This window comes from Cibotium barometz, chromosome 41 (genome assembly GCF_041138505.1).
Source record: "Cibotium barometz isolate CiBa-2024 chromosome 41, ASM4113850v1, whole genome shotgun sequence".
Classification (NCBI taxonomy): Eukaryota; Viridiplantae; Streptophyta; class Polypodiopsida; order Cyatheales; family Cibotiaceae; genus Cibotium; species Cibotium barometz.
In genome coordinates this window covers 14,132,816-14,139,665 of record NC_141086.1, presented here as the reverse complement: position 1 = coordinate 14,139,665, position 6,850 = coordinate 14,132,816, and positions in this window count along the sequence as shown.

Sequence of the window (6,850 nt, the reverse complement as noted above, 5' to 3'; positions counted from 1 at the left end):
TCAACTCTTCATCTTATGTGAGCATTTACTCATTTTTAGATACTCAATTTATCTCATTTTTTTGATATTACTCATAGTTTTTTACTAATAAACCTTGTACATATTCAACTCTTCATCTTATGTGAGCATTTACTCATTTTTGGGTATCTTCTTTTACAAATTGGATTTATCTCCTCCCTACACATGGATTGATGCTATTGGCCCATAGGAACCTTAATTGGACCATAATCCAAAAATTTCTGAAAATCTAGACCCTTAGGCTAAGGTCCTTTATACCCATTTCCAATTAATTTCAATTGCACATTGGAAAGTTCTTTTTGAATTTCTGTTTCAGGGGAACTTATTTTAATAAGATGAGATAATTTTCTATCCAAAAATATAAAAAATCTGAATATTCTCTCTCTAGCATATTTTCTCTCTCTATGTCAAAACAGGCAGAGACGAGATCTCTTATAATTCTGAAGAGGGGATTGATTACAGGGAAAGATGCTGGATATCTTGAGAGGCTGGGGAGGAATCTTACATTATCTCCCACTTGAAAAATGTGAGATGTCCTCATCTCGCAAACTTGGGATAATTTCGCAAGATGCACGAATATGAGACTCAGAGAAAAATTTAATTAAGATTAACCACCAAAAAAAAGTCTCAAAGAGAGTAAGGGTCAAGAAAAGAACAAGATTTCAACTTTATTCATTCTTGGAACATATACAGTAAAGATAGAAGAACTCTTTACACTTCCATAAGCCCGTCCATCATATGGTCACAAAAGCAGCACTCACAAGCTGCGCACGTATAAGGTAACTCATCTATGGGAATAATTCTGCTGGTTATTGCCGCACCTATCTCAGTGGTATGAGGTGATCTAACAAAAGGACCTCTGAGAGGCAAGCCAAAAATGGGGTAAAGGTATATCTTCTGATGAGGAAAAAAACACGCCAGTAAGAAGACCCGCTCAGAAAACCCAAGATGTCTTGATCTCATGACGCAGTAGTATCGGGGACCCAAACCCAAGGCTTCAATAACCATGGCCAAGCGAACATTGTTACGAAAGTGCTACTGACACCAGGGTGTTACCCTAGTTATATCTTGATAGGTCCACCATTTAGTCTGAGCTACAGAAGTTCCTAAGTGAGGAAAAAGTGAGCGCTCATACTGTTCTATAAAATCCTTCTTCACGGACTCGCTTGCGTCTTGAAGGTGAGAAATCATCATGGATAAAACTAATTCCTATTGCCAAGCCATGAAGGAGATTAAGAAAGAAAGGAGATCGATGGAAGTAAGATTACTGTGAACGACAAGTAAAAGTTATGACTTATATAAATGAAGGAGCTAGCGTAACTTAGAAGCCAACGGTATCTTGCCACTGAAGTTTTACCGTCTTTCCCTGATTTGGATTTGGCACATTTTTCTATAGAAGGCATTAAGAACTTTGAGATAAAGAGATAAAAGAAGTTCGTAGGCTAAGTCACCTACTTTCTTTGGTCCGTAATATCTGGGGGATAACTACTTATACTCCCCCTAGAGATAAAGAAATTCTTTTGGTCCGTATTCAAATGAAGACTATAACTGCTTCTTTGAATTCTCTGATTGTCCTCTTCTTATCTGTATATTGTCTCTGTCGATCCTGGGCAGCGTTTATATCTTTATGAATTGCCTGCATCTGTTGCTCTATGTCGCCAAGCATTTGACTGGTCATCTCGACCCTAATCAATGGGTCGGAACTAGTTAATGGAGTTAAGCAATCTTGTCCGAGGACCCTGATTAGATTGGTATGAAGGAATTGGTCTCTGAATTCGGGTTCTAGACTTCCCTATGCCCTTTTCATGGTAGGAGTTGGGCACTCTTTTAACTGATTGACCAAAACCTTAGCATCCAAAACACCGGTTCTCACTTCTGAACTCATCGTTCTGAATCCTTAAAACAGGTGGGCTCCTGAGAAGTATTATGGGGAAAGTGTCTTCCCTTTTTAAACAGAATCTTTCTTTTATTTTAGAGAGGGAAGGGAGATTCTTACTCCTGCATACCTCGAAGGCTGGGGGGAGGAATCTTACATTCTACCCCACTTAAAAAGTGCGAGATGTCCTCATCTCGCAAAGTAGAGGACAACTCTTTTTCTTAAGATCCTGAAAGAAAGTAACAGGGGTGGGTTAGTCCCTCACCAAGGGAGTGGCTCATGAAGGAGTCACCACTTAGCATCTCACGGGAGAAGCTCACCATTGATTCTTGGAACAAATAACATTATCATGAATGAGCCATAATCCCATTTACATTGGTATTTATACTCCACCCAAGAGTTCACACCTACTTACTAGTTGTCCATGGCCTTGGGCCCATAATGCTTTCTTACAAACCATCCCTTCCCCAATGGTTTCGTCCTCGAAACCTCAAATGAATACCCCAAATTCGGAGAAGAATGTTCCATTTGGCTGAATTTACACCAACCCATATTGCTCTATCAATGCTTCATATCCCTCCAATGCTGAAATAGGTTGCCATGAAGCTTCTTCCTTAGGTAAACCCTTCCATTGAACAAGATACTCCACCAAGGTACGAGTGCGAAGTACCTTTTTCCTTGTACCCAAGATAGCTTCTGGAATGTATTCAATCATTCCCTCTTCATTCATTGGAGGTAACTCATCAACCATTTGATCGATCATACCCACATATCCTTTCAAGTGAGAGACATGAAACACATCATGAATCTTTGTTGTAGATGGAAGTAAGAGTTGATATGCAACCTCCCCAACTCTTCGTATCACTTGATAAGGACCATAATAGCGATGAGCTAGTTTGGTGTTTGTGCTTCCCTTCAAAGACGCATATCTTGACTTTGGTATTCTCAAAAGAACCCAATCTCCCAGTTTGAATTCCAATGGTCTTCGATGAACATTGGCATATTGTCTCATTTTCTCTTGTGCAACCTTCAAATTACTTTTGCATTGTTGCAACAAAGCTTGCATCCTTTCAGCTTCCTCCTTGGCATTATGGTTAGAAGTCTCATATGTACCCACCAACATAGGCAAATTGACCTTGTAACCATATAAAGCCTCAAAGGGTGACATGCCAATGCTCACATGATATGTTGAGTTGTAAGCAAACTCAGCCAAAGGTAACCAATCATCCCATGTGCTTTGAGTATCATGACAATAGTGGCGTAGATATGTTTCCACCCATTTGTTTACTCTTTCTGTTTGACCATCGGTTTCGGGATGATAGGCGGTGCTTGGAGTAAGCTTGGTTCCCATATATTCAAACAATGTTCTCCAAAAAGTGCTCATGAATTTGACATCGCGATCACTCACAATTTGTGACGGCATACCATGCAACTTGAAAACCCCATCAACAAATTGCTTGGCAACATTTTGGGCTGAATATGTGACCTTGGAAGGAATGAAATGGGCCACTTTGGTCAATCTATCCACCACAACATACAAGCTGTCCCACCCTTTCTTTGTGCGCGGAAGGTTAGTAATGAAATCCATTGATATATGACTCCATTTGCCTTCGGGAATGGGCAATGGCTGAAGCAAACCTCCCGGTTTATGTGTAGGATCCTTGTTCAATTGACATGACCGGCACCCACTTACATAAGCATGAATGCTCTTCCACATCCCCTTCCAAAAGAAACTTTTCCTTATTGCATCAAAGGTTTTGTAGACACCCAAATGACCAGCCATAGGAGTACAATGCATCTCTTCCATGATCTTCTTGATAAATGATGAAGTAGGAACCAAGTAGACTTTTCCTTTGTAGTAGAGGAGACCATTTTTCAGCTCATAATGGGGTAACTCTTCACATACATCTTGCTGTAATTTCTGCACTATTTGTGAGGTTTCTTCATCAAACAAGTACTCTTCTTGTATCTCCATGATCCAATCTTTATGCACCTCAGAAATAGCATACAATGAGCAGGCCCACATACGAGACAAGGAATCGGCAACCACATTTTCTTTGCCCTTTGTGTATGTGATTTCAAAATCATAGTTTTGTAGTGTTGCTACCCACCTTCTTTGCTTAGGAGACAAATTGGGTTGTGTGAGGAAATACTTCAGCACCCTATGATCACTTCTCACATAAAAATGACTCCCATATAAGTAATGGTGCCATTTCTTGATAGCATGGAGTATAGCAATCATCTCTTGCTCATACACATGGAGTTCTCTTTCTTTGTCATTCAGCTTTCTACTTTCATAAGCAATGACTCCATGGTCTTGGTAAAGTACCGCACCAATCCCTCTTCCACTTGCATCCGCCCTTATTGTGAAAGGTTTGGTGAAGTCTGGACATACCAAAATAGGTGCTGATGTGAGCATCTTCTTCATATCTTCAAAGCTTTTGTTGGCAATGGCATCCCAAAAGAAGGTTTCCTTCTTCAATTTATCCATCATTGGGGCTGCAATTTCTGCATAGTGGGCAATAAAGCGCCTATAGAATGAAGATAACCCCAAAAATCCCCTCAATTGAGTAGTGTTTGAAGGAACCGGCCAATTCCTAATACATTCCACTTTCTTTGGATCCACACAAATGCCATCCTTGCTCACAATGTGACCCAAATATTCCACCTCATGTGCCATGAAGGTACATTTTGTCTCCTTAACATACAACTTGTTTTGCCTCAAGACCTCCAAAACCTCTTTCACGTGCTTCAAATGCACTTCCTCATCTTTGCTATAGATAAGTATGTCGTCGAAAAAGACCAATACAAACTTGTAGAGGAAAGGTTGAAGCACTTTGTTCATCAATGCTTGAAAAGTTGCCGGTGCATTGCATAATCCAAACGGCATAACCATGAATTGGTAAAGACCCCTTTCTGTACGAAATGCTGTTTTGAACTCATCACCACTTTTCATCCTTATTTGATGGTATCCGGAACGCAAATCAATTTTTGAAAAGCATGTGGCACCCTTCAACTCATCCAAAAGATCATCCACCCTTGGTATTGGAAATCGATTTTTGATGGTGATCTTATTCAAATCACGGTAATCAATGCACATGCGAAAAGTACCATCCTTTTTCTTCACAAGTAGCACCGGAGAAGCAAAAGGAGATTGACTTGGTTCAACCCATCCCATGTCAATGAGTTCTTTTACTTGCTTTGCCACCTCTTCCTTTTCAACCTTTGACAAACGATAGGGAGGCTTGTTGATTGGTTTGGCATTTGGTTCCAAATCAATAGCATGATCAACACTCCTCTTTGGCGGCATTGATTTTGGCATGGTAAACACATCTTCATAATCCTTGAGTAGCTTAACCATGTCCACATGTTCGATGCAATCCTTTTTGCTATTATCTTCCTCTTTGCAAAGCTGTAGTACATAAACATAGCCCTCTTTCTTGAACTCTTTCTTCATTTGAGTAGCATTGATCATGAAGAGCTTGGACCCTTGCATTCCATTCAATGTAATAACCCTTCCATGATGCACAAAACTCATGAAACTTTTCTGTAAGTTCATGGTAAAAGAGTTCAAAGTGGACATCCAATCACATCCAAGTACTATGTCAATTGGTCCCAACTCAATCACCAAAAGATCAACTTTGCAAGAGTAGTTCTTGGACAACTCCAATTCTGTACTTTGACACTTCATATTGCAACTCATTGAATCACCATTGGCCACTTGCACCATGTGCTTGTTTGGTAAAGAAGTTGGTTGCATTTTGAGAGTGTTCAAAGACCTTTTATTGACAAAACTATGCGTGCTTCCAGTATCAATGAGTGCATATGCTGTTCTCCCATTCACCTTGATCTTCAATCTCAATGTGTTGGCACCCTTACTTCCCGCATAAGCATCATGAGAGATTGTACACAAGGTAGTATGTGCACTATTGTCTTCGTCCCACACGCATAGAGGCATCCCATCATCCATTTTGTCATGAGCAAACTTTAGTTTCCCACCCGGATCAAAAGGAAACTCGGGATTTTCTTCATCAAAACCATCATCATGATAACCTCCACCCTCATGAGGATCTCCCCATCCTAAGGCATCATTGCATTCAAGGAATTCCTCCTCCTCATGATTAGCATTGTCCTCAGTGATAATGTAGCTTATGGACATATCCTTGGATTTGCATACTTTGAAGTGATCCTTGTTCCATTTTTCTCCACATTTGAAACATAGACCTTTGAGCCTCATTTCATGCAAACGGTCCTCCTTGATAACCTTGCTTTTTGAACCCCCATTTGCTGGCTTGGACTCATTGTATGTAGCTTTGTTGGACATAAATGGTGGTTTAAATGGAAGTCTATTAGACCCTCTACCATACACGGTAGGAAACCTTGGAAGGTTAGGCCTTGCATTTGCATTTGCATGAGAACTCAAATCCGTTCTTGTAACCACTTCTCCCTTGGTGTTGCCTTTGTTAGCCCACTTTGACATATATTTTTCCTCATGAATTTCTGCAAGCATCATTGCTTTCTTCAAAGTTGCGGGCTCTTGAGCTTTGACATCACCACCAATAGGAGTCTTCAAACCCCTTATATACTTGACGACTAGATAATGCTCATCAAAATCATCCAAGTATAATAGAAGTTTTAGAAACTTTTGAGAATAGGCCTTCACCGTTGTGACTTGTTCAATCTTGTCCCATTCTACAATGTGGTTATCCCTTTGCATTCGAGAAGTAAACTCCTCTGCCATGTCATTCTTGAATGCTTCCCAAGTAGAAATAACATAACCATGTGATTGCTTCCTTCTCCACCAAGTATGAGCAAAGCCTTCCAAATGCAATGAAGCAAAGTAAACCTTTGACATTTCACTTCTCGGGCTGATCTCGAAGTAGAGGTCCATTTTGTTTGCCCATTCTTCAAAGTCTTCGATAGAGTTTGACTCTCCCTTGAACTTTGTGAATGTGA